General features: G+C 51.8%; 1 long non-coding RNA gene across 5 annotated transcripts; it reads right to left on the minus strand.

Moving 5' to 3' along the window:
• Positions 1 to 1,206: 1,206 nt before the first annotated feature.
• LOC123391191 lies at positions 1,207 to 6,433 on the minus strand. Of its 5 annotated transcripts, XR_006605845.1 has the most exons (9): positions 6,005 to 6,430; positions 5,435 to 5,567; positions 5,154 to 5,180; positions 5,008 to 5,053; positions 4,812 to 4,887; positions 3,661 to 3,791; positions 2,291 to 2,392; positions 1,854 to 2,000; positions 1,207 to 1,474 (listed from the first exon to the last, which is right to left on the minus strand). It is a non-coding gene; the product is annotated as an uncharacterized LOC123391191 (long non-coding RNA). The 5 variants fall into 5 exon arrangements; XR_006605844.1 differs by having other exon boundaries at positions 5,008 to 5,180; positions 6,005 to 6,433; XR_006605843.1 differs by having other exon boundaries at positions 5,154 to 5,567; positions 6,005 to 6,432.
• Between the last annotated feature and the right edge of the window lie 4,823 nt (positions 6,434 to 11,256).

Genomic DNA, 11,256 nt, shown 5'->3' on the forward strand with positions numbered 1-11,256 from the left:
GGTCATTTGTCCTAAATGAACCTTCGGGCTGGATCCTGTAGGTTCTTTTATTCATTCCACAAACATTTATTGAGCACCGACTGTGTGCCAGGCCCTGTTCTGGAGACACAGCACTGACCACAATGACAAAAGCCCTCCCTTAGGGGTGCCTGGGTGGCTCAGTCATTAGGCATCTGCCGTCAGCTAAGGTCATGATCCCAGGGTCCTGGGATCAAGCCCCGCATTGGGCTCCCTGCTCAATGGGAAGCCTGCTTCTCCATCTCCCACTGCCCCTGCTTGTGTTCCTGCTCTCGCTCTCTGTCAAATAAATCAATAAAATCTTTAAAAAAAAAAAAAAAAGCCCTCCCTTGAACACACTGAATTCCAAAAGCCATGAAAAAGCGATCATGTTATTTTAGGTTTTAAGACATTGTGGTGTTCCGCCAAAGAGCAGGGCTGTGGCCTGTAGGCTCTCCACCACCTGATCAATTCCAGAACTTTCTTAGATATCTGAAATGTTTAAGAGAAAACTGCTTACGCATATTTCTCCGGAGTCAAAACTAAGCCACCAATCATTTTCATGTGGGTTTATATGGTAATATTGGCAAACAGAAAAGTTGACTAAAGAGGGGCACCTGCGTGGCTCAGTCAATGAAGTGTCTGACTCTCAACTTCAGGTCAGGTCATAATCTCAGGGTCATGGGATCGAGCCCTGCGTGGGGCTCTGCACTCAAGAGGGAGTCTGCTGGAGACTCTCTATCTCCCTCTCCCTCTGCCCCTGTGTTCTCGTTCTCTCAAATAAACAAATCTTTAAAAAGAGAAAAGAAAAGAAAGACAGACATGTGGTGGGTTCCCTTCGGAATGTGCTGCGAGCATAAAATACACCTGAGATTTCAGAGGCTTAGTTTGAAACAATAAAATATCTCGTTCTTAATTTTATATTGATTACATACAGGTCAAAAGAATGTTTTAGCCATATTACCGTAAATAAAATACATTATTAAAGTTAATTTCACCTGTTTCTTCGTACTTTGTAATGTGGCTACCAGAAAACCTTTCCCCATGCCTATGGCACATGTTGCATTTCTCCTGGGTAGCGGCTGCTCTAGACTCTCCATCAGGGTATTCCGAGACAGTCCCTTTGATCTTTCTTTATACGTAGAAATTTCGTCTAACGAAGTTACAATCATAACCGGCATTTTCTACACCCCGCAGCATGCCAACCTCTCAGCTTGGAACTGGTGGTTTTATTTAATGAGCAGCACAGTTTTTAGGAGGAGGGAAATCCCGGTTGGCTGAAAGGATGGCCAGGAGCCCCGAGTGTGGAGCTGTCTTGGGTCTCCCCCTGTTGCTACACCTGCCAAATACAAATTCTTTCTTTGGACAAATAACCAAGCAGCAAAAAGTGATCTTTATCGCCACTCAGGGCTGGGTCTGGAGTGAGGCCAGCAAGGAGCCGCTCCCTCTCAAGGTCATGCAAGTGCAGAGTCAGCGCCTGAAAGTGAATGCCTCCTTAAATTTTGCACCCTGGGGCCTCGCTGGCCTACCCTAGACTGGGCCTGCTGCCAGTCCTACATTGCTTGCTCCATTTGGCTAGCCCTCGGGGGAGCTCCTCTCCCAAGGAGAAACAAAACTTTGGGGTTCCTCTCTAGCCTCCCAGTAGCTCAGTGAGTACAACTATAATTTCTCCAGTGCCTGCTACCAGCTAGCCTTGTGCTGGGAGGCACCCCCTGAAAAGCTCAAGTCATACCCATTTTCCAGCTGAGAATAATGAGGTTCTCCTTGCCCTGGTCAGCCAGGCAGAGCTGGAAACTGAGGCCAAGTTCCCACAACACTCTACCTGGGGGTGTGCCTCCCAAGGCCTGCCAACAAACCTTGTCGTGTGGCCCCTTTGCAGGTGATCTCACAACACGCTGTGCTGACCCAGAGACTCCAGTGGGGGCCATAGGTCAGGGAGTAGACACCTTCTCGGCATTCCCCAGGGATGACACATGACCCATTCTTGATGACAGTCCCATTTTCTGGGGGTCGACATTGAGGCGGAGAGATTAGAGATTCTTGCCTCTCCCGACCCCGGACCACAGACCCATCTGTGGCAGTCCCCAGAGGTCGATCAGGGACCTCAGCTGGCATGGAAGCCCCCGCAGCTGGAGCCCCACAGCTCCAGCCCCACCCCAGTGGCCCCAAACTGAGCTATGAGGCAATTCCTGCAACCTCTAGTCCCAGGGTGGTTCTTCCATGCCTCCCCTGCCCCAACCCCTGCCCACCCACTTTGTTGGTCCTCCACCCAGTCCCCATCTGACACCCCCACCCAGCTGCATCTGGCTGAACAAGCAGGCTTCCTTGGCAGCAGGACAGGTTCTCTCGGTACAGTTTCCCAGCAGAGAGCAAGCTGGACATGCCTTGGACGTCCCTGTGGGGAGAGAGGTATGATCAGAGCCTGTGGTTTAAGGAGAGAGAGAGAGAGAGAGAGAGAGAGAGACACATACACACACACAATTTTCAAGACTAGGACTAAGGGCTGGGGTGGGAGGGCAACTTCCCAGAAGTGTGTGACCTTTGTTCCAGATGGGCAAAGTTCAGAGCCAGGGATCAGCATCTCTAAGCTGGAGTGGGGGAGGGGATGGGGGGGTGATCCCAGCCTATCTACCACTTCTCACCAGGGGATCTCCCTCACAAGCCTGGAGTTGAACGTATAAAAATGGAATGTGCCTATTGGGCTAAGCTGGGAGGAACTGCGTCCGACCGGGCAGCCTTCTTGTTGACCTGCAGAGAGGCATGTAAGGGCTCTTCCGAGAAACCTCGAGGCTCGAAGACGCGTGATTTGAAAACAGCGAACCTCATCTCATACACCTGCCGCTTATGGATGAAAATACGACCAGGAAACTGAAAGCAGGTGGGCTCAGAGTCTCCCTCAAGGTCACGCAGTGAGATCCTGGCTAAGTGCCAGGCCACTTGATCCCCAGCCTGGGCCAATGGAGGCAGAACTAGAACCAAAGTGGGAGGCAGCTAGGCAAAGTAAGGAACGGTAACTGCTCTCCGCTCGTAGTAAGAGTCCCTTTGGACAGGGCTATGTATGGCCTGATACTATTCTAAGCTCTTAAAAAAGCTCTTCAGGGCGCCTGGGTGGCTCAGTGGGTTAAGCCGCTGCCTACGGCTCAGGTCATGATCTCAGGGTCCTGGGATCGAGTCCCGCATCGGGCTCTCTGCTCAGCAGGGAGCCTGCTTCCTTCTCTCTCTCTCTCTGCCTGCCTCTCAGTGTACTTGTAATTTCTCTCTGTCAAATAAATAAATAAAATCTAAAAAAAAAAAAAAAAAAAAAACCTCTTCAAACACACTAATTCCATGGATGCCCTCATAGCTTTTTTTTCCCCTCCCCAACAGGGCTTTGAGGCAGGGGGATCATCACCCTTATTTCACAGATGGGAAAATAGAAGCACAGAGATGTTCCTTGACTTGCTTAAAGTCACACAGTGAAGAAGCAGCAGAGCCAAGATTTGAACCCTGGTAGCCTGACTCCCAAACCATGGTCTCAAGCCCAGTTCAACTGCCTCTGCTAGACAAAAAGCCAAGGGGGGAGGGGGCTGAACCTCAGACTCTGAAGCTAGATTCACACATGTGAACCTGGACTGTCTCTCATGGCTCTCACTTGCTCTCAGGGACCACACACATCGTGCCTACCTGCTGGGGTGGCCAGCGTCCCCCAGAGCGCCAGAGCAGTGAGGAGTGGAAGCATGATCCCGGCCGGAGGGAGGAAGCAGGACACAGGTGACCTGGCCTTTTATTCAAGGGCTCTGGCTAGGGTAGCAGCCCTGGGAGACAGAGAGAGCAAACAGCCTAGGGAGATAGTGGCCCCACCTGCCCTCCTGGCCCCTGGGACACTTGGGCCAGGGGCAGGGGCTTAGGGAGCATGGGGATGGGGAAACTGAGTCCTGAGAGGCACACGGGAGAAGACTGAACTGCTCCTGAGGTCAAAGAAAGACAGATGGGTGTGCTGTTATTGTTATTCCTATTATTAACAAGTCATTCAGAGAGTCATTCCTGGTCATTCCAGAGAGATGTTAACCCACTGAATTCTTACCACAGTCCTACAAGCCGTTACCCTTCTTCCCAGAAGCAAGACAGTATTCCCAAATATTAGCTGTCCATCAGAACAGGCTGTGGCAGTAACAGCTTTGGCCGACTGCTGAAGCGGTGGCCTGGTGGTCTCTACTGACCTGGCGTTTAATTTTGAGTTGCTGGAACATGGGGGTGTCCACAGGAGGGCCCAGATAGGCCAAGGCGTGGGGGGGGGCATTCAGGGTCTCAGGATAACAGATTTTTACCAACCAGATCTGGAGGTATTTCAGTATTTCAGTATGTCAGTATTTTAACAGCTGGTACAGTTGAAATGAGCCACCACCCCCCAGTTGTATAGGGAAGGAAACCAAGTATCAGAGTCAGGAAGGCCCAACTCCAAAGCCACAAAGTGAGGACAGTGGCATAACCAGGATGTGAACCCAGGCCTCTCAAACTTGACTGCCTGGCTTCACCTCGAAGGAAGAGGGAAGACAGCCCCCTACCTTTACTTGGAAAATGGCCTGCCCCAGCCAGAGGAGGCCGGCATTCCTCTCCTGTCCCTGCCTCAGACTGGGCAGCCTTGATTTGCTCATCTGTTCAGTGGGAATGAGGTTGATCTCAAGCACCCCATGAGGGGCCCCAGGACTTGATCTCCATCAGAGTCACCCCTTCACTGCTTTGACTCCCCACTTGCCTCTCCTTGGAGGTGTAACCCTAAGGATACCCCTTCCCTTGTTTTGGTCCTCAGTGCGAGGACCACTAAACTGGCATACCTCGGGGTCTACCGCCAATGCTGGATCTGCGGCGGCTTCGTGTGTTGGGAGGATTCATGATCGTGACACTCAGGCTCTAAGGAAACCACACGCCCACCCAGAAGAAGATGAGCACGTTAGTGCTAGATGGCCTAGGTTCAAGTTCCAGTTCTGCCCACTTCAAGCTCAGTGGCCTTGGGCAAATCATGTTACCTACCAGAGCCCCAGTGTCCTCCTTTGTCCAACACCTAAAGTAGGAGGACCTATGTCAAAGGATTAAATGGGTCAATGTATGCAGAATGCTGAGGACGATAGCTGCTCTCACCATCCCTCAGCAGGGCACCGGGCAAAGCTGGCACTGACCTCTCCCCTTGGCTCGGAGGAGTGACCCTAAACGAGAGAAAGGACCTGTCCAAGGTCAGTCCAGGCCTGTCCGGTTGCCCAGACACCAGGGGAGGAGCCCTCAATCAGCAGGTACAACCAAGGAGCTTTCGCCTAAAGGAGGGGGGGATCCTGCGGGTGGCCTTTGCCGTGGGGTGCTCTGGTAGGGAGAAGTTTAGGGAGGAGGCCCACCACCTTCCCGGGTGGACCCAAAGCCCTTTGGTCCAGGAGAAGTGGGAGGAAGAGAAAACAGGTAAGTCCACCGGTCTGGAGTCCGGAGTCTGGAGTCAGGGAGCGGCTCTTGGTTCTCCGTGACCAGAAGCCTGTGTCCTCAAGGTCAGCTGATAACACCGCTGGGCAAACAGGCTGGAGGCCCGCACAGACGCGAGGTGAAGCCTGGGAAGGGGTAGAAACGTAAGCAAAGCACGCGTCCTTGCCCTTCGCCGGAAACCTGAAGGTCAGGGACCGTAGAGCAGTTACGTCACGCACGTACAGGTGCACGGGAGGGGTTACGTCACGCACATATAGGCACATGGGTGCGGTTACGCCATGCCCGTACGGGATGGGTTACGTCACGCACGTACAGGCGCACGGGAGGGTTTACGTCACGCACATACGGCGCACGGGAGGGCTTACGTCACGCACATACAGGTGCACAGGGTGGGGGTTATGTCACGCACGTACAGGCGCATGGGCCTACACACGCCCTCGAAGCCACACATCCCCTCCCGCGCACAGTGAAGCGCTGTTCGGCCCCTAAAACCCTCCACTCGGAAATAATGTGACCCGAGTTACAGTTTCCTCTCCCCTCCTGCCCCGGTAGATAAACGTACCCTTCCGCGGTTCTGTATTTTCCCATCGCCGGGTGTTACAGACGGTGTCGCAATGAAGAACTTCTCGCCGGTGTCACTTGAGCCGTGTTCCAAGTTCCCGCAAGGGGTAAGTGGTTTTACGATGTCAGAGGTTTTTCTACGTGTGTCATGTTTGATAGCAACTGCAGAATCACCCTTCCTGGGACGGTCCCGGCTCACACTCCCACCGGCCGCGTAAGGGAGTGTCTGCTTCCCCACCAATTCACCAGCTCTGGGTGTCATCCAGCTGTCCTAGTTTTGTCAGCTTCTAGGTGAAAGGCACGTGGCAAGACGCCAGTGGCTGTGAACTCTGCCTAGCTCCCGCCATCAAGAGATGGAGTCTGAGGGATGCCTGGGTAGAGTCTGAGGGATGCCTGGGTGGCTCGATCGGTTGAGCATCGGCCTTCAGCTTAGGTCATCGTCCTGGAGTCCTGGGATCGAGTCTCGTGTGGGGCTCCCTGCTCAGTGGGGAGTCTGTTTCTCCCTCTCACCCTCCCTCTCTCGTGCTCTCTCTCTTACTCTTTCTCTCTAAGGTAGATAAATAAAATCTTTAAAAAGAGGAGAGAGGAGTCTGTTCCCACCTCCTTGACTCTGAGCCAGACTTGGAGCTCGCTTTGACCAGAGAAGACCGAAGGAGCGATGTTGCGTGAGTTGGGAGTCTTGGTGCAAGAGGACTTGCGGCTTCTGCGGTCCCTGCCTTGCCGCTGCGACCCCTCTGTCACAGTGGGAATGAGCTTGCCTCCTGCAGCCTGGAGGACCACGCAGAAGGAGGCCCAGGGCCTCCCAGCCAGCCCAGCCAGGACCTACAAGGGAGGCCATCTGAGACCAACTGGGTCTGCCAAAGCCCAGAACCTTGAGGCTTGGAGCTGATGCAAACAATACAAACAGCATTGTCGTTCGACTTTTAGAGGAGCCATTCGTGTTTCCCCTTCTGTCCTGTACTAATGTTTCTGTTGATTCACTGGACATAGTTTCCCATGACTACAAAGTGCCACAGACCCAGGTGGCTTAGAACAGGAATGCGCTGTCTCATATCTGGAGGCTGAAAACCCAAAACCAAGGTGTAGGTAGGACTTCTGTCTCTCAAACCCGTGGGGGGAGTCCTGGCTGCCCCTTGACAGCTTCCAGTGGTTTTACTGGCCATCTTTGGCTTACAGTTCCCTAACTCCAGTGTCTGCTCTCACTATCTCATGGCCGCCTTCCCCTGTCTCTATTTTCACATGTTTTTTTTTTCTTTTTTATAACTATTTTTTTAAAGATTTTATTTATTTATTTGAGAACAAGAGAGAGGGAAAGAGAGCACACACAGGGGGCGGGGTTGAGGGGAGGGACAGAGGGAGAGGGAGAAGCAGGCTCAGCCCTGAGCAGGGAGCCCCACGCAGGGCTCAATTCCAGGACCTCCAGATCATGACCTGAGCCAAAGACAGATGCTTAACTGACCTCAGATACTTAACCGACTGAGCCACCCAGGAGCCCCCAACATGGTCATCTTCCTATGAAGACGCTAGAGACATTGGGTCAGGGGCCCATCCTACCTCACTGTGACATCCTCCCAAACACTGACATCAGCAGCAGCCCTATTTCCAAGTAAGGTCACATTCTGAGTACTAGAAATTAGGATTTCAACATAGCTCTTTTTTTTTTTTTTTTTCGGTTAGGGGGCGGAGTTTGGGAAGGTGGAGGAGGACACCTTCAACCCTTAACCAGAGCTCTTTAGATGTTAGCAACACTAGCTCTTGAATTGCGGTGATTATTTCTGACACTGCAACTAAGTGGTGGAACTTGAGCTGCAAGGGGTCAGAGATGGGAACACCTTTCTTCTTTGCACAGATTTTTTTTTCTCCTCTGGATCCCTCCTCTCCGCAGGTCAGCTCCACCCACTGAAGCCAGAGGGACCCGTGGAGGACAGGATGGAAAGAGGCTGGGGTCTTCCAGCCCCTGGTTCTTGTCTCCCTAGAGTGGCAACACTCAGGGTGATAGTTATGCCAGACTGTTTGGGTTCGAAGCCTGACTCTGCACCTACAGGCCATTACAGGCAAGGGACTTAGCCTCCTGTATTGGTTCCTGTGGTCAGTGTAACAAATTAGCATTCACTTAGTAGCTTAGTAGGATTGTATTCTCCTACGGCATTGGACATCTGAAATCGCAAGTGAATTCTCAGGAACCAAAATCAAGGTGTGGACAGGATAGTGCTTCCTCTAGAGAGCAAGGTTGCCTTGCCTTTTCCAGCAGCCAGAGCGGGACTCCCAGAATCCCTCTGTTCTTGGCCCCCTCCCCCACCTTCAAAACCAGCAGCAAAGCGTCTTGTCTCTCTGACCCCGCTTTCCTACCCCTGTCCATAGTCAAATGTCCCCAGCCTCCCTCTGTAAGGACATTGAGGATTGCATGGAGGGTCTATGCAGATCATCAGGATACTGTCCCAGTCTTGAAATCCTTGACTTAAAGGCACATCCACAAAGACCCTTTTTCCACATACAGTACCACCTACAGTTTCCAGGGCTTGGGACCTGGAGCTCTTTGGGGGCCAGTATTCAGCTGACCATGCTTCCCAAAGCCTCAGTTCTCTCAGCTATAAAATAGGGTACTGGGAGGGTGACCAGTGTATCTAGAGAAGGCACTCAGAATATCATGGGGCATGTCACAAGCACTCAATAAAGGGGAGCCTCATTTAAAATTTCCTCTTTGCAGGTATCTGGGTGGCTCAGTGGGTTAGAGCCTCTGCCTTTGGCTCATGTCATGATCTCAGGGTCCTGGGGTCAAGCTCCGCATCGGGCTCTCTGCTCAGCAGGGAGCCTGCTTCCCCCTCCCTCTCTGCCTACTTGTGATCTCTCTCTATGTCAAATAAATAAATAAAATCTTTAAAAAAAATAAATAGGGGCACCTGGGTGGCTCAGTTGGTTAAGTGACTGCCTTCGGTTCAGGTCATGATCCTGGAGTCCCGGGATCAAGTCCCACATCGGGCTTGCTGCTCAGCAGAAGTCTGCTTCTCCCACTGACTTCCTCTTCTCTCATGCTCTCTCTCTTTCATTGTCTCTCTCTGCCTCTCAAATAAATAAATATTTAAAAAAAATAAAATAAATAAAATAAATAAATAAAGTTTCCTTGTTGAAAAAAAATTTGTTAATAAAAATAAAATAAAAATAAAAATAAAGTTTCTTCCTTGGGCCTCAGTTTCTCTACCTGGAAAATGGGGAAGCAGGGGGTGTGGAATTCAGGGGTTTCCAGCTCTTTTGCTCCCTGGGAGGGGATCCTCTTTTGTCCCCCTCTTTCTTTTTTGTTTTTGTTTTTTTTTTTCAGAGGGAGGCCCTGAGAGAAGATGTCCCTGCATCCGGGAGGCGGCCAAGGCCAAGATGGGAACGTCACATCAGTGTCCCCTGGAGCCAGGGAGGAAATGGCCACAGCTGTCCTTCCACCAGTAGCCAGGCCAGAGGTGGTCCCCTCCTCAGGGAGGTGGCAGGAGGCCGTCCTGGATGGAGGTGCACAATTTCTCCACGTCTCCACTTGCTCTCTCTGAGGTCCATCGGGGGTCATTCTCTCCAGCTCCTTCTGCTTCTGTCTCTGTCCCCTCCATTTCTCACTGTCTCTGTCCCTTTCTCAGGTGGAGAGATCTCTCTCCCTCTCTGACTGCCCTGGCGTCAGTCTGTCAGTTGGCTCCATCCCTCTTCCTCTCTCACTGCCTCTTCCTTTCTGTCTCTCTGACTCTCTCGCCCTCTCTGACTCTGCATGAGATTCTCCCCTCCTCAGCCCAGGGAAGCCCCGAAACCTGTGGGCCTCCCTCAGGACCCAGCAGGCAGGTAGGAGCTGGGCGAGGCCCAGGTGAGTCACCAGGAGGAAAGAGCGGACATTCCTGCCACTTTTCTGGGATTGTGCACGGGCCCAGCCTCCTGCCCGCCCCCTCCCGTGCCACGTCACTGGACCTCACAGGTGTGTGTCACCTGAGGGAGAGACAGAAGGAACGAGTCACAGAGACAGACAGACAAGCCTAGAGAGACATTAAAAACAGGGATGGAGAGACAGAAAAGAGAAGCAGAGAAAGAGACGGGAAGAGACAGGAAAAAAGATAGAGACAGAGACAGGGAGAGACAGAGTGACAGAGTCAGAGAAAGTGAGACACGGGTTGAGAGAGACAAACAGAGAAACAAAGAAAAAGACAGACACAGGAGGGGAACAGCAGACAGATTTCAAGAGACTAGAGCAGTCTGAGGTGGGGATGGGTGGGCTCCAAAATATTCCCCTCATTCTTTAAATAAATTTTAAAATAATAATAATAAAAGACGATGACCTCAGAGCAGTAAGGTCATCCTGCCAGGAGGCTGGATCGCAACACCCCAACTGTGTATTTCCTCACCTCAGTCAGTCTTCATGCCACCTGCAAGAGGGGCCCCACTTTCCACATGAGAGAACCCTAGGCTCTCAAGGGAAGATATCTGTTGGCCCAGGGTGACCAAGGAGTAGTCTAGTCCTGGAGCCAGGGGCATGACCTCCCTGACCTCAAACCCTTAGAATGTCTCCACCTCTCTCCCCACCCACCATGGAGAGAAAGCTCTCGAGAGCCCGTCCAACAATGATCGGTGGCAGTTAGAGCCTTCTGCTGAGCACATGCCACACGTCAGGCATGGTGGCACGTGCCCTGGGGGCATTTTTTTTTTTAAGATTTTATTTATTTATTTGTCAAAGAGAGAGCGAGAGCGAGCACAAGCAGACAGAGTGGAAGGCAGAGTCAGAAGGAGAAGCAGGCTCCCTGCAGAGCAAGGAGCCTGATGTGGGACTCGATCCCAGGATGCTGGGATCATGACCTGAGCCGAAGGCAGCTGCTTAACCAACTGAGCCACCCAGGTGTCCCCATTTTTTTATGTCCCTAGCACACCAGCCCTGGGAGAGAGGCACTTGTGAAGGAGCTGGAGGCCCAGAGAGGTTAAATATCCTGCCCAAACCCACAGAGTAGGGTGTAGCTGGAATCTGAACCCTTCTAGTCTGGTGCCAGCCCCATATCTTAATCACTAGGCTCTACCGCCTCTTAGAAGGGAGGATTTTGGGGGGACTTTTAATACTTTACCATAAAATTATTACCTTAAGGCTTCAGTGAATTAGTAAAAGTAATAATACTATACTCATTGTTATACTGGTAGAGATAGCTACTACTTTCTCATTGCCTACTATCCTCTCCCTCCCCTATTCTGTTCCAGCCACACTAGTCACTCTGCTGTTCCTAGAGCTTGTCAGGACACCCCACT

The sequence above is a fragment of the Mustela putorius genome, unplaced genomic scaffold, assembly GCF_011764305.1.
Source record: "Mustela putorius furo isolate JIRA1106 unplaced genomic scaffold, ASM1176430v1.1 tig00000196_pilon_pilon_pilon, whole genome shotgun sequence".
NCBI lineage: Eukaryota > Metazoa > Chordata > Mammalia > Carnivora > Mustelidae > Mustela > Mustela putorius.